Source organism: Mastigoproctus giganteus, chromosome 2 (genome assembly GCF_048544385.1).
Source record: "Mastigoproctus giganteus isolate SK-2022 chromosome 2, ASM4854438v1, whole genome shotgun sequence".
In the NCBI taxonomy this organism is placed as follows: Eukaryota; Metazoa; Arthropoda; class Arachnida; order Uropygi; family Thelyphonidae; genus Mastigoproctus; species Mastigoproctus giganteus.
The window spans coordinates 7,274,836-7,298,690 of NC_143576.1; the positions used below are offsets into that span (position 1 = coordinate 7,274,836).

At 38.7% G+C, this 23,855-nt stretch overlaps 1 protein-coding gene across 2 annotated transcripts in view; it reads right to left on the reverse strand.

Annotated features, from left to right (window-relative positions):
- Nucleotides 1–20,518, reverse strand: part of Ald1 (fructose-bisphosphate aldolase) — a 90,273-nt gene extending 69,755 nt beyond the window's left edge. For both annotated transcript variants that reach the window (XM_090388001.1, XM_090387993.1), the window contains exon 1: nucleotides 20,386–20,518. The gene's annotated coding sequence lies outside the window, so the exon portion shown is untranslated. The remainder of the gene's footprint in view (nucleotides 1–20,385) is intronic.
- Nucleotides 20,519–23,855: the final 3,337 nt, after the last annotated feature.

Consider the following 23,855-nt stretch of genomic DNA (forward strand, 5'->3'; position numbering starts at 1 on the left):
GCCATATTCATCTTTAGTCCGAAATCCTAACTAACTCTGCATAACTGATTTTCTTCTAATTTTTTGGGATCGTGGCTTATGATCACAATGTCATCTGCAAATCATAAATGGCTCAGGTATTCTCCATTCACATTGACTCCTTTCTGCAACCAATCTAATCTTCTGAAAGCTTCAAGGGCGAGAGCAAACAACTTCGGAGATGTGTCTCCTCATCAAACTCCTCAATTTTAAATTTGCTCTGGCTTTGTCTAGTCTAACAAAGGAGGTAGCGTTCTCATATTTCTTCAAAATCATAATATATGGGATAACTATGATTTGTCTTTCCAGTGTTTGAAACATTGCCTTATGCTGTATGGAGTCAAATGTCTTTTCATAATACACAAATGCCAGGCATTAGCATTTGTAGAGGCATATGATGCAAGAAAGCAAGCTTATGCAGCATCAGCCAAAAAAAAAAAAAAAAAAAACAAACCAAACCAAACCTCCACTTCACCCCTCCGTTCGTTCGAAATACCTGTCCAGCTAAGCCTTAAATTTATTTAGGCTATCAACTTCCACAAAAAAGGGATGGAAGTCTGTTCCACCAACCAACTACCCACTGGCTAATGTTGTTGTTATTTGGTTTTTAGGAGCATTAGCAACTAAGGCCATATTGCTCCAGGAATATGCGGTTTTCATTCCCTGCCCTTTCCGCATCCTCCGTATTTGGTGGTGATGGGCTCGAACCCCAGTCTAATCAAGAAGCATGTGCTACGCATTGCTGCTCCTTACCACATGGCTACAGAGGCGCCTCCGCTGGCTAAAGGCAAATTTCCGCACATCTGTCTTTCCTCAATTTGAATTTATGCCCTCTCAGGTGATTATTCTGAGCAAGAAGCAGTATCCCATCAGCATTGATGCATGCTCAAACCATTCAAGGCTTTGTACACCTCTATCAGATCACCTCGCCGGTGCCTAGTCTCCAGACACTATAATTTGCAAAACTTCAGCCTTTCTTTGTAAGAGCAACCCTTCGTTCCATTCACTAACCTTGTTGTCCTTCTCTGTACTTGTTCCATCAGCTGTACATCCTTCTTGAAATGAGGCCTCCAGACTTGTATACAGTACTCAAGGTGTGGCCTGACCATTGCCTTATACAAGGGAATAATCACCTCCCTATCCCTGCTAGAAAAATTTCTGTATATCATTGATAAGACACCATGAGCTACTCTTGCAGCCCATCTGCACTGCTCAGAGAACTTCATATCTGCCTGCACAATTACCCCCACGGTCCTTTTCATTCTCTACCACTGTCAGTGTAGTACCGAACTAGGAATTATGGTAAAAGGGAATAAATGGCAGTTTTGGTGAAAGAAAGTGACCTAGCATGAGGGAAAGAGAGAGTAAATGGGAATGAGTGGAAGAGCAAATGTAATTGGCCAAAAGAATACAAAGTTAAAAATAACTTACATCACTTTATATATACTGTACTAACAAACATTTACTAACCACATAAACACTATCACTGCATTCTCCCCTGGCCTACAAAAAAAAAAAATAACAACACTTGTGGCTAGGCCTGCACCACAACTGAAGAATAACAGTAAGTTGAGGTGCCCAGAGAGTGCAGCGCAGAAAGTAAGAGTCGAATAAATGAGATGAGAGCTAGAAGAATGAATAAAAGTGTAAGCATATGAGAAAAAGAACACAAACCATAAATGCTACAGTTAAGTACACACTAACCTTAGTTTTAATTAGCATTTAAATTTACACTACACATCATTGCATCCCCTCCTGGTGTGTGAAAAAAAGATGAATGAGTGAAAAAAAAAAAAAAAATATATATATATATATAAAAACTGAAAAAAAATTATAAAATAAGAAAAAAGTATTTAAAAAAATAAAAATAAAATAAATAATAAAAAAAAAAGAATGCAGGTTATGAATGAAGTAAATGTCTCTCCCCAACCCCCTTGCCTGGTGGTTTCCCCACTGCCAGCTAACATATCCCACCCCCGGAGCGGGATGGGCAGATTAACCCTCATACCAGATTCAACACTCCTTGGACATGACACCGACGTAGACATTCTGCGGCTTTGCTGCCAACGGCGATCTGAACTGGGTACTCTAACCTGGTTCCCTTTAAAACCCCATCTCCAGGCAGGGGAGGAGACAGATCTGTCTCCTCTCCTCACTGCCTACACCCCCCATACTTCACCTGGTGGGAATCGTCTCCACTGACCTCTTTGGGGATGCCTACTATCGTCCCTATTCTTCTAATCTCTTTCCCCCCAGTCTTCAGTCTCCCTCCCTCTCTAACTAAATCAACCGAAGTACACACTTAACAATGCCGCCAAATTCTAATCAACATCTAAAAATTCTACCGGTTTCCTGTAAATCTCTAAGACAACTAACACTATTAGCTAGTGTATACCTTCACATGTCTAAATTTAATAACATCAAAATTTTGCCCGACCTATTTGACCTTTAACACATCTCTTTAGCGTTCAACCCCAACCAGTGATTTCCTAACAGCAATCCTATTAAGCATTAATGTCAAATGCAATTTTTTTTTTTTTTTTTTAAATAGGTCCTAGCTACTGAAATCCCAGGAAACTAGGTGGCAGGACCTGCCAGAGCAATTTGTTGTGATACTGGATACACCCGGGCTAGCCTCCACATGGCAGGGTATGGGCAACGTTGGGCTCCACTAGGGGCCTGCCGGCCAATAAGCCAGATAAACAATGGGCACAACATATCACACTGCACAGACATGGCCCACACACTTTCAAGTCTCTGGCTTGAAAGTGTACTGTCCTCGATACAGCAAAACAGACGCGGAGATGGGAGAAATCCCAGGTGCCGTCCGACATGAACATACCTTATACCTTGTCAGTGTTAAACTTCATTTGGCACTTCTCAGCCCACCTGCTCAACCTTTCCAGATCCTGTTGCAACAGCATAGCGTCAGTAACATCCTTAACAACCCTGCCAACCTTTGTATCGTCTGCAAACTTGGACATTAAACTTCATATACCATCATCAATATTATTTATAAATACAGAATACAACAATGGACCCAACACTGAACTCTGAGGGACTCCACTAATAACATTAGTCAACAATGAGCAGTGGCCATTAATTACCACTCTATCTTCTGCCACTCAACCATCCCTTTATCCATAGCAGCAATTTGCCACCAATGCCACACACTGCTCCAATTTGTGCAGCAGTCTTCCATGTGCAACAGTATCAAAAGCCTTTCTAAGATCCAAATATATGATATCAAAGTTATTCCCTGCATCCAATTCTTTTGTGACTACTACATAGTATCCAATCAAATTGGTCAGGCAAGACCTTCCCTTAACAAAGCCATGCTGTGACTGAGCTATAACTGAATTCTTGTCTAGATGATCCTGCAGTGCTTCTTTAACCAGTGCTTCCATTAATTTTCCTGGAACAGAAGTTAAACTCACAGGTCTATAATTACTTGTGTCAGCCTTTGATCCTCCTTTGTGAATTGGGGTTACATTTGCACATCTCCAGTCTGTGGGTACCTCTCCTGAGTCAAAGGAAGCTCTCATAATTATGGCTAACAGATTGCCACCTAGTGGTTTCTGTATCTGCAGATTCGTAATGCATGAAGAATCACTACTGATAATCAAATCAAGGGTATTGCACCCTCTAGTTGCCTCCCGAACATGCTGATTTAGAAAGCAATCATCCAATAAATCCACAAAAGCCTTGCTAGTGTGGAGCGACCAACCCACAAATTCCAGTCAATATCTGGGAAATTAAAATCCCCCATTATAAGACTCTCCGATTTACTGGCCCACTATTTCCCTGTACAGTTTTTTATTATTATACTCATCAGAGTCATTAAGCCTATAACACACTCCTACTCTCAATTTTGATCTCCCAATGCTTATGCCACACCAAACCAACTCGACACTGCACTGTCCAGCGATGTCGACTGGCTTCACTTCCTTGGATTTTGTGTTTCTTAACTAATAGCATAACCCCAACTCCCTTCCTATCCTGTCTATCCTTTTTGTAGACATTGTACTCCCCAAATTCCAGTTCTGCATTACTTATATCTGTGTGACACCACGTTTTTGATATCCCAACAATATCCGCCTTTGATGCTTTGAGCAATACCTCAAATTCATCAAATTTATTTACCAAACTCCTAGCACTGGTGTACACACAAGTATACATACACCTGTTCCTATTCTTAGCTACCCTAACACAACCCATGTGTTTACTTGTACCCCAATGACTCCCAGCAGTCTCTGAAATATCCTGCATCTTATTTTCCAGGCTGCTGCTCATTCCAATAGAAGCAGTGCAAGAATCACTTTCACCTCTGCCAGTAGCTACTGTTAATCTATTAGTCCTTGTATCCCCCTAATCAAAGCAGTTTTTGACCCTCCTAACACTGCCTCGATAGCATCAGCAAATATTCTTGCACCCTTTCTATTTAAGTGTATCCCATCCCTGTAGAAGCAGTCTCTCCTGTTAACAAGTACAGACCAGGCTGAAAAAAATTCTACCCCTTGAGCCTTGCACAATCTTTCCAGGGCCGAATTGATCGACAGGGCTCTCATCATATACTCCCTCCTATCATGTCTGGGCAGAATTGCAGACACTTTCAAATTCAACGGATTTTTTCAACAGTGACCTGTACTTGTTAAGTAATTTCGCCGGTCTCCTACTCCTAATGTCATTAGTGCCAACATGTACAACTATATCACCTTTTGTGCCCTTAAAAGATATCTGCTCTACGTCATCAACTTTTGCCCCTGGCAGACATACCTATTCACCTATCCTTTTTACAAAGCATGTTTCCCTGACAATAGTCACCAACATCTACTAGTTCCTTTGGGACCAGCGCATTCTGCCTTGGGGATTGCACTGTGTTGCGTGATGCCCAAGTGCAAGCTCTGGCATTTGTGTGGGCAGCTGAGAGCTTGATGGGCCCCTCACTTTTAATCCTTTGAGGGCATCCACCCTGTCCTTCAAGCTCTCATACAGGCCCATAACAAATGGTGTTTTACATTCATTTGCTTTCTCCACTAACTGTGATATTACGTGAAGGTAATCCATAGCTGAGAATCCTGTCCTAAAGCCAGCTTGCTCTTTCAGTTGATTCTCATCATGTATTCTTTCTAATCTGTTAGTAATGATCGTTGTGAACAGCTTGTAGATGTGGGATAACAAGTTAATTGGTCTATAATTTCCAATTTATCTCCTTTCTTATGCAGCAAAACTATGATTGCATTATTCCACTCCTTAGGTGTCACACCTTTTCTAATGCATTTTGTGAAGAATCATGCCCATCCTCTCAGTTTTAACAACTCTATAGTAACTTCATCTTGCCCCAGGATTTTCTGATTCTTCATTTTTTTCAATGAATGTTCTACCTCATCAGGAAGGATATTGGGGATGTCATATGTGTGGCGCTAGGGTCGCGGAAAAGATCAGTCGGTGGATTTTTGGCTGCTGTAAAGGGATAAGTATTTTTAAATTTTTACTGTATTCTTCGTTAATTAACATAGTACATTGTCTTTTACACAGATATTAAATAGGTTTAGTAGCATTTGTTGGCTTCTTATTTCAAATTTAACCAGCGATTTTTGGAAATTACAACTCCCGGTGTTAGCACCAATATTGTTGATTTAGCTGCCATATTGTAGTCGATAAGAAATAGCTTAATGTACGCGCGTGTGTGTGTGTGTGTGTGTGTGTATAAAAACTGAGCGTAAGGTATAAAGAAAAACTAGGACACTGTTAGCTTATTATAGTATTATCAATTAATCATAAATAATATTAAATCTTATTAAAATTCACTGTTAATTAAAAATTGTATTGAAACAGAAATCATGACCCAGACTAGAGCTGAAAAGCAAAGATCAGACAGTGAGAGTGCTGTGACTCAGGGGAGAAACGAAGGGGGCAATTCTCCGATGCATCACATTTTCAAAAAAAAAAAATGTGCGAAATACGAAATGTTTGCCGACCTTTCTAAAAGAGGAAATCTAACCAAAGATGATGCCGCTGTGTGCTAGGTGTCTAGTGTCAAGAAATTAAGTGCCAACTCAGCATTCTGATGGGTGTCTATGAGAACTTGAGATGTGGGGTAAATGCCCTCGAAGAAATTAATGAGGGGCCCCATCAAGCACTCAGCTGACCAGCTCAATGGATGTGCTCACTTCTGTGCCTCAAGCAAAACAGAGGCAATCTCAAAGGAAGAATGCACTGGTCTCAGAGGAACTAGTTATTGTTGGCAGCTCTACTGTTAGGGAGACGGGGAATATACTATGCAAGAAGGATAGGTGGAACAGGACCAGGGTGTCTGCCAGGGGCAAAAGTTGATCACGTAGAGCAGATATCTTTTAAGAGCACAAAAGGTGATGTTGTTGTACATGTTGGAACCAATGACATTAACAGCTGTACTTGTTGAGTAAATCTGCTGATTTACTCAACAAGTACAGGTCAATGTTTAAAAAAAGTCTTGAGTTAAGGTTGAATGTGAAAGTGTCTGCAATTCTGCCCAGACATGATAGGAGGGAGTATATGATGAGCCTTGTTGATCAATTTAGCCCTGGAGAGATTGTGCAAGGCTCAAAGGGTTGAATTTTTTTTCAGCCTGGTCTGTGCTTGTTGACAGGAGAGACTGCTTCTACAGGGATGGGATCCACTTAAATAGAAAGTGGTGCAAGAATATTTGCTGATGCTATCGAGGCAGTGTTAGATGGGTTGGAAAACTGATAGCTTGAGGGGATACACAGAATAATAGGTTAAAGGTGGCCACAGGAAGAGGAAAAAGTGATTCTTACATTGCTTCTTTAAAATAAGCAACAGCCTGGAAAGCAAGATGGAGATTTATGGGACTGCTGGGAGTCATAGGGGAACAAGTGAATACATGGACTTTGTTAGGGTAACTAAGAGTAGGAACAGGAGCATGTATACCTGCATGTACAGCAATGCAGGTGTATAGTTAATAAATTTGATGAGCTTGAAGTACTAGTCAAGACATCAAAAGGCAGATATTGTTGGCATATCAGAGACGTGGTGTCAAACAGATAAGCAGTGCAGAACTGAAATTTGGGAAGTACAATGTGTACAGGAAGGATAGACAGGACAGGAAGGGAGGAGGGGTTATGCTGATAGTTAAGAAAAAATCTAAGAAAGTGCATCCAATTGATGTTTGTGGACAATACAATGTTGAGTCTGTTTGGTGTGAAATAAGTGTGTTATAGGCCTAATGAATCTGATGACTATAATGGTCTTGTAATGGGGGATTTTAACTTTACAGATATTGACTGGAACTTGTGGATTGGTCACTCTCACACTAGCAAGACTTTTGTGGATTTATTGGATGACTGTTTTTGACAGCACCATGTTTGAGAGGCAACTAGAGGGAGTAATATTCTTGATCTGAGTATCGGCAGCGATTATTCATGCATTAAGAATTTGCAGATAAAGGAACCACTGGGTGATAGTGCCTCAAGGTACAAGGTACTGATGTGGGAATTACTTAAAGATTTAACTACCATCAAGGCTAAAGAGAAGGGCTTTTGCTTTCGTAAAGGTGACTACAGGGGTCTGATAATGTTACCAACATTGAATTCCAAATGGGAAGCCTTGAGGGACTTAATTTTGGAGGCTTTTCATTCCAACTAAGAAATACTGTTCAGGGTTTAGGCCTAAATGGATGTCAGATGAATTAATGAGGCTCGTGGCAGAGAAGAATGTATGGAATGCATATAAAGTATCAGGTGACACAGAAGCCCATGGCAGGTATAAACTAATCTGTAATCAAGTCACAAAGAAGGTTAGGCAGGCAAAGGCTGATTACAAGAAATCTTTGGCAAAGGATGCAAAGAAAAACAGCAGAGTTCTTTACTTATGTAAATTCTAGAAGGAAAAGGATGAATCAGATTGGACCACTTAACATAGATGATCATGCTCAGGTAGCTGACAAACTGAATGAGAATTTTGCATCTACAGCCACACATGAGTCATTCAATGAGGGGAGTGCCAGAAGTTTATCAAATGCTAACAGGGAGCTAAATGATTGTAATAACCGACAGCAAAGTGGAGGAGAAATTGTTGAAGTTAAACATAAAAAAGGCACCTGGGGTGGACGGGATCTATCCAGTTATATTAAAGGAGGCAGCAAAGGAAGTGAGCAAACCCTTAGCCATAATTATGAGAGTTTCCTTGGACTCAAGGGAGGTCCCCATGGACTGGAGGTATGCAAATGTATCACCAATTCACAAAGGGGGTTCAAAAGGTGACACAAGTAACTACAGACCTGTTAGTTTAACTTGTGTTCCAGGGAAAATAATGGAGTCACTGGTTAAAGAAGCATTGCTGGATCATCTAGACAAGACTACAGTAATAGTTAAGACAGGGGTTTGTTAAAGGAAAGTCTTGTCAGACCAATTTGATTGGATACTATGATGTATGGCGCCTCCATAGCCAGGTGGGCAGGAGCAGCAGTGCATAGCACACTCTTCTTGATTAGTTTGTTTGTTTGTTATTTGGTTTTTAGGAGCATTAGCAACTAAGGCCATATTGCTCTGGGATATGCGGTAATCATTCCCTGACCTTTCCACATCCTCCGTATTTGGTGGTGATGGGCTCGAACCCCGGTCTAATCAAGAAGCGTGTGCTATGCACTGCTGCTGCTCCTTCCCACCTAGCTACGGAGGCGCACCTTCTTGATTAGACTGGGGTTCGAGCTGGTGACTACCAAAGACAGAGGATGCGGAAAGGTCAGGGAATGACCACTGCATATCCCCGGAGCAATATGGCCTTAGTTGCTAATGCTCCTAAAAACCAAATAACAAACAAACAAAACTATGATGTGGTCACAAAGGAACTGAATGCCAAAAATTATGATATCATATACTTGATTTCAGGAAAGCTTTTGATACCGTTGCACATGGAAGACTGCTATACAAAGTGGAGAGGTATGGCATTAAGGGTGAGTTGCTACAATGGATAAAGGATGGTTGAGTGGGAGACAACAAGAGTGGTAATGAATGGACACTGCTCTTTGTGGAGCAATGTTGTTAGTGAAATTCTCCAGGGTTCAGTGTTGGGCCCATTGTTGTTTTGTATATTTATCAATGATACTGATGAAGGTATATCAGGTTTAATGTCCAAATTTGCAGATGATACAGAGGTTGGCAGGGTTGTTAATGACAGTATGCTACGCCAATTGGATCTAGATAAGTTGGGAAAATGGGCTGAGAGTGGCAACTGAAATTTAACATTGACAAATGCAAAGTACTGCATATGGGTAGCAATAACCGAAGAGAAACATACCAACTGTGTGGTACTACACTCAGGGAAGTGGAAAGCGAAAAAGTCCTGGGGGTAATTGTGCAGTCAAATATGAAGTTCGCTGAGCAGTGCAGATGGGCTGCCAGGCAGGTCACAGAGTCTTGTCAATGACAGAAATTTTGCTAGCAGGGACAGGGAAGTGATTATCCCATTATACAAGGCAATGGTCAGGCCACACCTAGGAGTACTATGTACAGATCTGGAGGCCTCATTTTAGGAAGGATGTAGAGTTGCTAGGAAGAGTACAAAGAAGGGCAACAAAATTGGTGAGGGGAATGAAGGGGTGCTCTTAACAAGAAAGGTTTAAGTTCTGCAAATTGCAGTGCCTGGAAAGTAGGCACCTGCGAGGTGATGTGATTGAGGTGTATAAGACCTCGAATGGGTTGAGCAAGCTGAATGCTGATGGGATTCTTCCTCTTGCTCAGACTAAGAACCTGAGGGGGCACAGTTACAATTTGAGGAAAGATAGTTGTAGAATAGATGTGCGGAAATCTGCCTTTAGCCAGTGAGTAGTTGATTGGTGGACCAGGCTTCCATCTTTTGTTGTGGAAGCCAGCAGCCTAAATAAATTTAAGGTTGAGCTGGACAGGCACTTGGAATGAATGGAGGGGTGAAATGGAATTTTTTTTTTTTTTTTGGCTGATGCTGCATAAGCTTGCATCATATGCCTCTACTATAATGCATTACTAATTTATGATTCATCTTCCCCATCGTTCCCTTGCTCCTTGTATAATTCTCTATAGTAGTCTTCTAGTAAAGAGAATTATACAAGGAGCAAGGAAACTGAACAATACAGCATAGTTAAATTTTATGAGGAAGAATATTTGACACATACTACTGCAAAATTAATTGATTTCAAAAGCAATAATTCACAATTATTGCTGGAAATTACAGGAATTAGTAGTGCAACTTATTCCCATCAGAGGAAACTGAGTTAATTCTCTCAAAGTGATTTGCTTAAATCAACATTGTTTAAATTGTTTCATAGAGAAAAAGTATTAATAAAAAGGGGGGGGGGAAATGTTTAGTTCAGAACAAAATTTAACATGAAATATGTTGTTTAAATTTTTCTAACTTATTAGATTACTTAGTTATCTGATTTCCAAATTTAATTTCCAAAAATAACTTAGCCTTCAGTTTTGTAACTCATTACTACCCAGTGTCTAGGTTCTGATATATCTTCATTGGATGAACTGGAAATTAAATTATTCTTACATCACATACCACTGCTAATACTTAGGAGAATACGAAAGTAAGTTCCATTTCTCATGAAGAATGAAAACTCAAAAAAACGTTGTATGGATGCATTCATTCATATATTAGGGAAACAGGATTTCTTGATAATCAAATTAGAAGAGGTCGATCTTATTTCTAAAAAATGTTAACAGAGAAAGCTGTACAAGTAGTTTTAAGAAACATATGCTGCTGGTGTAATCAGGAGAATGGAAAAAAAAAAACATTTGTTAAGAAATCTGATTCAGTGCTACACATATACTGCATCTATAAAAGGATACTGGTCCAATAATTTGAAATATGCCATAAATAGTTTTGCATTAGGATCACCTGCTATGTACCTTGTTGTCCCACCTTCAAGCTATGCTTAAAAAGGTGGGTCAACCTGCGTTGCCACCTTTAAGCTATACTTAAAAAGGTGGCAACACAGAATCCACAAGATGTTTACAAAGATATCCACAAGTATGCTAATCCATCACATCCACAATATATCCCACAATTGCCTGGGTATTCAGTTGTGCTGGATCCATGTGCTAAATGGTCCATTCCACAAAATAACCCATATTCACTTTGACAAGAATAAGTTTTTTTACCATATTAAGAAGTTGCATATCTTGTCTTCCTTCGTGGATTAGGTGATCTGCCTATCTTTTCTTCGGTCTTTCTGTTTCTTTTTCTCTATATATGTAAGCTAATTTAGGGAATCTATTTTCCATTCTTTCTATCTTTGTCTATATTCTATAATTTTTTCATTAATTGAGTAAGTCTTTAATTCCTTTCTAATATTTATGTTTGGTATTTTATCTAGTTTTGTACATCTTTTAAATTTAATTTCTGCAGCTTGTATTCTATTAATGTCAGTTTGTTTCGGTATCCATGTTTCAGAACCATAAAGTATTGCCATTAGTTTGTAAAATTTGAGTTGTTTCTATCCTTGTTTTCTTGGCCAGAGTTCTTTTTATTGTTCCACACATATTTTGAAATTTTGCCAATTTCTGGTTCATATCTTCTTCAATATCATATGTTATATCACATCCTAGATATTTAAAATGTTTTACATATTCTAAAATTTTATTGTCTATAACTTTTTTTTGTTCTCACCCTATTTTTTCCCTTAAAAGGCATTGTTCTAGTTTTCATTGTTGATATTTTAACTTTATATTCTTCTGTTATTTGGTTTAATTTAAATACTGCTCTTTGTAAATTATCTTCACTATCCTGAATAGTTACTTGATATCTGCAAATAACAGTGTATTAATCCTATTTCTTTGTATTTAAATATATCAGCGTATTTAATTTTCTCTTTCATTTACATATCATATCCTTGATTTATTATACTTTCTTCTATTAATTTATTAACTATTAACATTTTTGTTCCTTGATATAAACTTATTTTTGTAAAATGCTTTGGGTATCCTTTATTACTCAATATGTCCCACAGTTTGCCTGTTTACTTGATCAAATGCTCTTTCATAATCTATAAATGTGTTTCTAAATTACTCTTTTCGTTTTTCTATTATTTGTTTTAATAAAAATATATTATCTGTACATGATCTTCCTTTTCTAAATCCTACCTGTTCTTCTATTAATATTTCATCAGAGAATTTTAATTCTATTATTTAGCTATACTGTATTTAATATACTAATCCCTCTAATTCTTTGTATCATTTCTATTTCCTTTTTTAAATATTGAAATAATTTTTGCTACCTTCCATTCCTCTGGTATTTTATATTGTTCCCAACATTTAATAAATAAATTTATTAAACTAAAAAGGCACATGGGATCCAAACTATGGTGAACTCAAACATCTGATACCGCACTCCCATGCAAGACCACTGTTACGACGGACCTTAATTCAAGAAGGCCTGACATAACATCAGTTATATGAAGATTTGAAAAATTTGCCAGAAAGCAAATTTTTCAGTCATTAGCCAGTAAAGGCTGATCTCAATGTCTTTAAGTAGAGCTACCTGCATAACATTGTACAGAGGGAGCGGATATATAGTGCTGATGGGAAGGGGTCTGAAAATTAATTCTTTGGGCATAAATGACCAAAGGAGGCTAATCCCTCAACAGGAATTTAATGCTGATGAATGTGGTCTTTAAGTATGGAAGAGCATACCAACAAGCATTCCTTGTTACCAAAAAATAAAAATCCATACCTGGATTTAAAGTATTCAAAAGGTAAATTAATGATGATGGTAGGAATGCTCCTGACAATTCTGAAGTTACCTATCATGCAGAAAATTCCTGTGCTATGAAGAGGTTTATTAAAATCAAGGTTAATGGTCATCCAGAAATCTACCAAGGAGGCATCACTAGATGTCTTTTCAAAATGTGGTTCCTAATAATGTTTGGACAACAGTTAACATTCTGCAGTCAATAACATTTTAAATAAATGCTCTTCTGATATTGGATAATGCACCAGGACACCTCACTTCTTTCAGTGAGTTTAGTATTAATGTAAAAGTTATTTCTCCTCCCATCCCTCAATATTACCTCTCTCTCATCCAACAAATAGATCAGCATTGTTACTGGTTAATTTTTAGAAGCATACCGGCTTGCTCTGTTTATTTCAGATGTACAACTGTGGGTTCATAGGTGATTTACGTGTTGTTTGGGCTGAAAAAACTGGAATAACTTGCATCCTACACCCTCTGCCTGAGATCAGCTAATTACAGCATCAACTGAGACCTTTAGAAATTCCTTCGGTTATCAATCTGACTTGAACTAAGCCCTCTCCAAATCAGTGAAAAATTGCCAGAACCACTTAACGTTATGGAGAACTGGACCATGATATAATAATAGCATTCAAGGGCCACTACATTACAATTTTTTTCAGACTCCATTGATTTTTTTCCCCCTTGCACTTCCTTACCAGGTACTCAATGATTTCACAGCTTTAATAGGAAGCTGTGAATTAAATATTTCATACATAACAAACAAGAACTTGGCAAGAAGTGCAACAAAAAAAAAAAGTTGGAGTATGCAGAAAACTTTGTGAAAGCTGCTTAGAGAACTACCATGTATTTGACACAGATGTAAAATCAAAACAGCAGAACTCAGCATGTACAGTGAATTTTGAGACAGGTCTCACTGAAACACAGAAGGGGGCAATGAAGGCCTTGTGGAATTGGGTATGGAACAGTCATACCATGACTGTTCAGGAACAAACCATTATTTCTTAAATAGAAAAGGTACTCAAATTCCTGTAAAGTCTCAGCCCCCCCTAAATACATAGTATAAACTTTACTAAAGCCCAAAAAGTATCTTTCCTACTTCAAAAATAACATGGATAGCAAGAGATCCCTCAATGTTACAGGGCAATCTACAGCAACCGGAAGTCACACAACTCTCCTGGAGATTCTTCCAAAGGACGTAGGAAGGGAGGAGGGGGTTATGCTGTTAGTTAAGAAACAAAATCTAAGGAAGGGCATTCAGTTCACATGGGTGGACAGTGGAATGTTGAGTCTGTTTGGTGAGACAAACACTGGGAAAGGGAAAATGAAAAGTAGGAGTGTGTTATAAGCCTAATGGCTCTGATGAGTACAACTAACAGTTGTGCAAAGAAATAGTGGGCCAGAAAATCAGGATATCTAGTAATGGGGGATTTTAACTTTCCAGATATGACTGAAACTTATTGGTTGGTCACTCACACACTAGCAAGACTTTTGTGGATTAATTGTAGGATTGTTTTCTTCGGCAACACGTTTGAGGGGCAACCAGAGAGCTTAATACTCTTGATCTGGTTATAAAGCAGCGATTAGTCATGCATTAAGAATTTGCAGATAAAGGAACCACTCGATGACAGTGATCACAGTATACGGATGTGGGATTTACTTAAAGATGAAACTACCATCAAGGGTAAAAAGGAAGTGTTTTTGCTTTAGTAAAGCAGACTACAGTGGTCTCAGACAGTTTTTAAATTCTATACAGTTGGATCAACTGATGATGTTACCAACGGTGAATTCTAAATGGGAAGCCTTCAGAGACTTAATTTTCGAAGCTACTAGGCTTTTCATACCAACTAAGAAATACTGTTTAAGGTTCAGGCCTAAATGGATGTCAGATGAATTAATGAGACTCGTGGCAGAGAAGAAAATTCATAGGATGCATATAAATTATCAGGCAACAGAGAAATCTGCGGCAGATATAAGACTAATCAAGTCACAAAGCAGGTAAACTGCCTTTGCCAAAGGCAGTTTACGAGAAATCTTTGGTAAAAGATGCAAAGATCTATTTATTTATGTAAACTCTAGATGGAAGGTTGCTGTTGTTTGGTTTTTAGGAGCATTAGCAACTAAAGCCATATTGCTCCGGGGATATGCGGTGGTCATTCCATGACCTTTCTGCATCCTCCGTATTTGGTGGTCACAGGCTCAACTAGATGGAAGGGGATGAATCAGGTTGGTCCACTTAACAGATGGTTCGACTATTGATGATCCTGCTCAAGTATTTTGCATCTACATTCAAACATGAGGAGTTATTCAATGAGGGAAATGCCAGAAGTTCAAACTTTAAAAGGGAGCTAAGTGATTTTGTAATTACTGAGAGCAAAGTCGAGGAGAAATTGTTGAAGTTAAACATAAAAAAAGCACCTGGGGTGGACGGAATCTATCCAGTTATAATGAAGGAGACAGCAAGGGAAGTAAGCAAACCCTTAGACATAATTATGAGAGCATTGAGTCAGCGGAGGTCCCCATAGACTGGAGATGTGCAAAGGTATCCCCAATTCACAAAGGGGGTGCAAAGGGTGACACATAAGTATAGACCTGTTAGTTTAACTTCTGTTCTGGGGAAAACAATGGAGTCACTGGTAAAAGAGGTGATACAGGATAACCTCAAGAAGGCTGCAGTAATAGTTCAGACACAGCATGGGTTCATTAAGGGGAAGTCTTGTCTGACTAACTTAACTGGATACTACGATTTGGTCACAAAGGAACTGGATGCAAAAACTAATTCTGATACTTGGATTTCACGAAAGCTTTTGATACTGTTGCACATGAAAGACTGCTGTACAAATTGGAGAGGTATGGCATTAAGGGCAAGTCGTTGCAATGGATAAAGAGATGTTTGAGTGGGAGACGGCAGAGAGTGGTAATAAATGGACACTGCTCTACGTAGACTAATCTTATTTGTGGAGTCCCCCATGGTTAGATTCTGGGCCCATTGTTGTTTTATGTATTTATCGATAATATTAATAAAAGGTATATCAGACTTAATGTCAAAGTTTGTGATACAAAGTTTGGCAAGGTTGTTAATGACACTAAACATAGTATGCTAAAGCAACGGGATCTAGAAACATTAGGCAGATGAACTGAGAATTGGCACCTGAAGTTTAAAATTGAAAAAATACAAAGTACTGCATAAGGGTAGCAGTAATCGAAGAGACATCCCAACTGTGTGGTACGACACACAGGGAGATGGAGAATGTAAAATACCTGGGGTAATTGTGCAGTCAAATATGAAGTTCTCTGAGCAGTGCAGACAGGTTGCCAGAGCAGGTTATGGAGTTTTGTCAATGATATATAGGAATTTTGCTGGCAGAGACAAGGATGTGATTATCCCTGGTTTCAGCAATTTTAATAGAAAAATTCTATTACATTTTCTTATATATTTTATTATGGAAATGATCAGGCCACACCTTGAGTACTGCATACAGGTCTGGAAGCCTCATTTTAGGAAGGTGTCGAGTTGCTAGAACGAGTACAGAGAAGCGCAACAAGATTGGCGAGAGGAATTAAGGGGTTTAACACGAAGAAAGGCTCAAGTTCTGCAAATTACAACATCTAGAGACTAGGCATCTGCGAGGTAATCTGATTGAAGTGTACAAGGCCTTGAATGGTTTCAGCAGGCTCAATGCCAACAGGCTACTTCCACTTGCTCAGATTAAGAACTTGAGGGTGCATGGATTCAAATTGAGGAGAGACAGTTGTAGAATAGATTCACAAAAGTTTGCCTTTAGCCAGCATGTAGTTGATTGCTGGAACAGACTTCCATCTGTTGTTGTGGAAGTTTATAGCTTAAATAAATTGAAGGCTGAACTAGACAAACATTTGGAGTGAATTGATGGTTGAAATGGGAAGGGTTTTTTTTTTTTTTTTTTTTTTGGCTGATGCTGTATAAGCTTGCTTTCTTGCATCATATGCCTCAATTAATGATAATGCTAATGCCTTCAACACCTGCTGCTATAGCAACAGAGATATCCAGTGATAAAAAAATTTTCCTGGCCATCTTTATGCTCTTGCACTACAATTTAATCAATTTATGGTATCTGCAAATTAACAGTATCTCAAATAATATAAATACAACTTAGGTTTCAGTAATTTTAATAGAAAAATTCTATTACATTTTCTTATATATTTTATTATGTGAAATATATTTTAAAATGTTAATTTTTCAGTTAGATAGAGATATAACCTTAAAATCAGTGAGAAATGCTGTTGGTACCTACCAAATATAATTATTTATGCTAATTCCTATGGAAAAATATTGCTCCCTCGGCAATACAGAATTATTTAGTGCTGTTTTTACAAAAAAATCCAAATTTGTGGACTTCATTCTAAAAACTCTTACCTATGACTAATTTTGCAAATATAATTTGTATGAAACATATGTTCAACAGTATTGCATTATTTTTAGATTTACAGCCAAACTGTTTATACTAGTACTTGATTTATTTAATAATGAATAACTGTGTGAATATTTTCTTCATGCCATTATCCTCTTCTGAATAGTGGTATGAAACTGACCATGTGAAAGATGTTTTAGTATCAGCAAAGTGATGCAAGAAAGTATGCTTGGGTAGCTTGAGAGACAGAAGTCTTTCAAGTATTTAAATACTTAAATCATGCCACCCCCAACAGATGCCTGGCTCCAAACACTAACCTTACAGAAGTCTTTCTTGATAAGAATATCCCTTCTGTACACTTAACCAATCTTGTCTCTTCTTCCTACCCTATGCTACACGTCACACCCTTTGCCTAACATAGTCTCCAAGCCTGTATGCAAAATAAGATGTCGCGTAACCATTACTTCGTATAATGGAATAATCACCTGTTCCTACCATGAACAAGTCTACTAGCAAAATTCCTGTATGTAGTAGTGGCATGTGATGCAAGAAAGCAAGTGTATGAGCTCATGCAGCATCAGCCAAAAAATAAAAAAAATTCACACAGCCATTCCCTCTAAATGTTTGTCCAGTTCCTCCTTAAATTTATTTAACCTATCAACTTCCACAACAACAGATAGAAGTTTGTTCCAGCAATTAACCACTCGCTGGCTAAAGGGAAATTTCCGGACATCTATCTCTCCTTAATTTGAATTTAGGCCCCTTTAGGTTCGTAATCTGATTCCATCAGAATTCAGCGTGCTCAACAGATCACCGCACAGGTGCCTACTCTCCAGCCATTGCAATTTGCAGAACTTAAGCCTCTCTTGGTAAGAGGATCCCTTCATTCCCCTCACCAATCTTGTTGCCCTTCTCTGTACACGTTCAAGCAAATCTACATCCTTCCTAAAATGAGGTCTCCAGACCTGTACGCAGTACCCAAGGTGCGGCCTGACCATTGCCTTATACAGAGGGATAATCACTTTTTCCCTGCTAGCAAAATTCCTATATGTCATTGACAAAACCCCATGACCTGCCCTGGCAGCCTGTCTGCACTGCTCCGAAAACTTCATATCTGACTGCACAATTACTCCCAGGTCTTTTTCATTTTCTACCACCTTAAGTGTAGTACCACACAGTTGGTACGTTTCTCTGGGGTTACTTCTACCCATATGCAGTACTTTGCATTTGTCAAGGTTAAACTTCAGTTGCCACTTCTCAGCCCATCTTCCCAAATTTTCTAGATCCCATTGCAGTAGCACACTGCCATTACTGTCATTAACAACCTTGCCAATCTTTGCATCATCTGCAAACTTCGACATTAAGCCTGATATACCTTCATCAATATCATTGATAAATATACAAAACAACAGTGGACCCAACACCAAACCCTATGGGACTCCACTAATACCATTAGTCCATGAAGAGCAGCACATATTGATTACTACTCTCTGTCTTCTCTCACTCAACCATCCTTTTATCCATTGTAGCAATTTTATGTTCTTAACATAAAGTTCCCATGAGCTATCCTAGCAGACCCTCTATACTGCTAAGAGAACTTTATATCAGAGTGCATTAGTTACTCCCAAATCCTTTTCATTGGTAACTTATCTTGAGTTTAGTGATACCCAAGTGGTAAGTTGCTGTAGGATTACTATTATGCAGCTGAAACTTTGCACAGATCAGTTTAAACTTCAGGTGCCAATTCTCTGCCTATCCAAATAATTTTGTTTTATTCATGTAGCATACTCTGATTATAGTCATTAACCACACTGCCCATCTTTGCACCATTCACAGAATTAGACATCAATATCATAAATAAATACTAGAAACACTTAGAGGCCAGCACCAAATCATAAATCAATCCATGAAGCACAGTGCCAATTTATAACTACTGTCTGTTCCCTACCACCTACCAGTCCCTAAAACCATAACTTGCCTCTAATGCCACACTGGACCAATTTAGACAATAGTTCTTGTGGGACTAATCAAAAAAAAAAAAAAAAAAAAACTTCCCTGAAAACAAACTAAATGAAATAGAAGTAAATCCAAGTAATAAAATTTTATTCTAGCATCCAATTCTTTAATTTCTCATATCTACTTCTCTCATCTTAACCCTCTGCATCAAAGAATGCATTTTAACCAAAGGTGAATCCAAGCAGAAAAGTAATTATTCCACTAAGATTACTCAGAAGTGCTTTAACAGTCTACTTTATCTGTAGACAGAATTTTCTTATGAAATTAGCCCTCTCACCACACCCAAACACAAGATATTTGATTTGGTAATCTTGCTTCCTAAGATATTTGTTTTACTCTTTGCAATCTTGATTTTCAATTGATTAAAAAAAAAAAAAAAAAAAAAAAAAAGGCTGCTTTTAATGAATAAAATTCTAAGAAAGTTAAGAAGCAGACGATCCCTTCCCCTTAACAGCAGCACATCATTCGAATGATCTGATGGGATGCCGATGTAATACCTTGAAAATTAAAACCTTTCGACAATCGCAAATTGATGGATTAACTCTTTCCGATGTAAAAAAAAGAGTTAACTCCTCAGCAATCTCGCAAAGGAGTCATTCTCCATATTTGGAACTCCAACAAAAACAGGGTGTCACTAAACGCCAATACACCTAATTCACAAATCAATAGTAGTCATATATATATTAATCTACATTAAATACTCATTACTGCTTGTAAAACACTCCAAAAATAAGATGCCCCCCCCTAAAAGTAACAAAATATATAGATATAGGGAAAGTCGACATTTCTAACACTTCAAGTTAAAACATTTGTAAAATGTTTTGGGTTTTTACGAATGATTAATATCCATAATTAATATCCAATCAAGCTCGTTAAACTTCTAGAACAATCAAGCACCCTGGAATTGGCAGGAATTCTACTATGACAAAGTGGGGACGATTTTTTTATTAATTTCTGAAACAATGAATTTATAACCATTATATTTGAATATTTCTTTATATACTTTAAAGTATCTCTTCGGCTAAGTCTTGGATGAATATGGAGCAACATATAAAATCAAATGACTGCATATGCAAAAACTTAAGCAAGCCAATTGTACCAGTCTTTTTCAATACCATTTATATAAGAAAGTATAAAATGAGTAAAGCAGAAATTTTATATTAAAATTACTTAAACCGCTCAATTAATACCATGGCAAATATTATGCCGTCCCACAAAAATCTGTTACCTTTTCTGAAAATCCGAGTTCAAAAGATAATCTACGCAGTCACGAATCTTGACTAACAAAATGCCACCTAGGGCAGATGAAGGTGACCTTCTTGTTTAAATTTCAGAGAAATGTGGGCGGGTACATCCCGAAACAAGATGATGCAACTATTGGACATTTTCAAAATTTACTAAACCAATGACATAAACATCCAAGTCCATCTTATCTGAGCGATCACAACGAAACGCTATCTACATGTCCAAGAATTAAATAACTACTTCATTCTGAAATAAATGTACACTGACTACAGTTTTATATTAATTTAGAGCCTTGTAATGGGTAATGTTAATTACATAAGATAAAATGCGTTCATTTATAACTCTAAAGTTGCAGATACCGATTACTTAGGTTATTATTATTATTATTACTAGCTATATGGTGCAAGGAAGCCTGAGGCTTATGCTGTACAAGCCAAAAAAAAAAAAAAATTCCCGAGTTACCCTGAGAGAGAGAGAGAGAGTCAAAAGTAAACTCTAGAAGGAAGCATTCGCATTAGCATTAGCATTAGTAGAGGCATTTGATGCAAGAAAGCAAGCTTATGCAGCATCAGCCAAAAAAAAACCCACTTCCACTTCACCCCTCTGTTCGTTCAAAATACCTGTCCAGCTGAGCCTTAAACTTATTTAGGCTATCAATCTCCACCACAAGGGATGGAAGTCTGTTCCACCAACCAATCACCCGCTGGCTAAAGGCAAATTTCCGCACGTCTATCCTACATCTGTCTTTCCTCAATTTGAATTTATGCCCTCTCAGGTGATTATTCTGAGCTAGAGGAAGAATCCCATCAACATTGAGCATGCTTAAACCATTCAAGGCTTTATACACCTCTATCAGATCACCTCGCCGGTGCCTAGTCTCCAGACACTGTAATTTGCAAAACTTAAGCCTTTCTTCGTAAGAGCACCCCTTTGTTCCATTCACTAATCTTGTTGCCCTTCTCTGTACTCGTTCCAGCAGCTCTACATCCTTCTTGAAATGAGGCCTCCAGACCTGTATACAGTACTCTAGGTGTGGCTTGACCATTGCCTTATACAAGGGAATAATCACTTCCTTATCCCTGCTGGAAAAATTCCTGTATATCATTGACAATACTCCATGAGCTACTCTTTCAGCCCGTCTGCACTGCTCAGAGAACTTCATATCTGCCTGCACAACCACCCCCAAGTCCCTTTCATTCTCTACCACTGTCAGTGTAGTACCACAGAGTTGATACGTTGCTCTGGGGTTGCTGTTTCCCATGTGTAGTACTTTACATTTGTCAATGTTAAACTTCATTTTCCACCTCTCAGCCCATCTGCTCAACCTTTCCAGATCCTGTTGCAGCAGCATAGTGTCAGTAGTGTCCTTGACAACCCTGCCAACCTTTGTATCGTCTGCAAACTTGGACATTAAGCTTGATATACCATCATCAATATCATTTATAAATACAGAAAACAATAATGGACCCAACACTGTGCCCTGAGGGACTCCACTAATAACATTAGTCCACGATGAGCAGTGTCCATTGATTACCACTCTCTGTCTTCTCCCCCTCAACCACCCCTTTATCGATAGCAGCAATTTGCCTCCAATGTCACACTGCTCCAATTTGTGTAGCAGTCTTCCATGTGCAACAGTATCAAAAGCCTTTCTAAGATCCAAGTATATAATATCAAAGTTATTCCCTGCATCCAGTTCTTTTGTGACTGCATCATAGTATCCAATCAAGTTGGTCAGGCAAGACTTCCCTTAACAAAACCATGCTGTGTCTGAGCTATAACTGAAGTCTTGTCTAAATGATCCTGCAGTGCTTCTTTAACCAGTGCCTCCATTAATTTTCCTGGAACAGAAGTTAAGCTCACAGGTCTATAATTACTTGTGTCAGCCTTTGATCCTCCTTTGTGAAATGGGGTCACATTTTCACATTTCCAGTCTATGGGTACCTCCCCTGAGTCCAAGGAAGCTCTCATAATTATGGCTAAGGGTTTGCTTACTTCCTTTGCTGCCTCCTTTAATATAACTGGATAGACCCATCCACCCCGGGTGCCTTTCTTGTGTTTATCTTCAACAGTTTCTCCTCCACTTTACTCCCAGTTATTTCAAGATTGAGTAGCTTACTGCTAGAGTTGAATACACCTCTGGCATTCCCCTTGCTGAATAACTCCTCATGTGTGAATGTCGATGCAAAATATTCTCAAAATATCCCCAAAAGGGGATGAATCTGATTGGTCCACTTGATATCGATGGGTCAACTGTTAATGATCCTGCTCAGGTAGCTAACAAACTAAATGAATATTTTGCAACGACATTCACACATGAGGAGTTATTTAGCGAGGGGAAAGCCAGAGGTGTGTTCAACTCTAGCAGTAAGCTAGAGAATCTTGTAATAACTGAGAGTAAAGTGAAGGAGAAATTGTTGAAGATAAACACAAGAAAGGCACCCGGGGTGGATGGGATCTATCCAGTTATATAAAAGGAGGCAGCAAAGGAAGCAAGCAAACCATTAGCCATAATTATGAGAGCTTCCTTGGACTCAGGGGAGGTACCCACAGACTGGAGATGTGCAAATGTCACCCCAATTCACAAAGGAGGATCAAAGGCTGACACAAGTAATTATAGACCTGTGAGTTTAACTTCTGTTCCAGGAAAATTAATGGAGGCACTAGTTAAAGAAGCACTGCAGGATCATTAAGACAAGACTTCAGCTATAGCTCGGACACAGCATGGTTTTGTTAAGGGGAAGTCTTGCCTGACCAATTTGATTGGATACTATGATGCAGTCACAAAGGAACTGGATGCAGGGAATAACTTTGATATTATATACTTGGATCTTAGAAAGGCTTTAGATACTGTTGCACATGGAAGACTGCTGCACAAATTGGAGCAGTGTGGCATTGGAGGCAAATTGCTGCTGTGGATAAAGGGGTGGTTGAGGGGGAGAAGACAGAGAGTGGTAATCAATGGACACTGCTCGTCGTGGACTAATGTTATTAGTGGAGTCCCTCAGGGCTCAGTGTTGGGTCAATTATTGTTTTCTGTTTTCACAAATGATATTGATGAGGGTATACCAAGTTTGCAGACGATACAAAGGTAGGCAGGGTTGTCAAGGACACTACTGACACTATGCTGCTGCAACAGGATCTGGAAAGGTTGAGCAGATGGGCTGAGAGGTGGCAAATGAAGTTTAACATTGACAAATGTAAAGTACTACACATGGGAAACAGCAAACCCAGAGCAACGTATCGACTCTGTGGTACTACACCGACAGTGGTAGAGAATGAAAGGGACCTGGGGGTGGTTGTGCAGGCAGATATGAAGTTCTCTGAGCAGTGCAGACGGGCTGCAAGAGTAGCTCATGGTGTATTGTCAATGATATATAGGAATTTTTCTAGCAGGGATAAGGAGGTGATTATTCCCTTGTATAAGGCAATGGTCAGGCCACACCTAAAGTG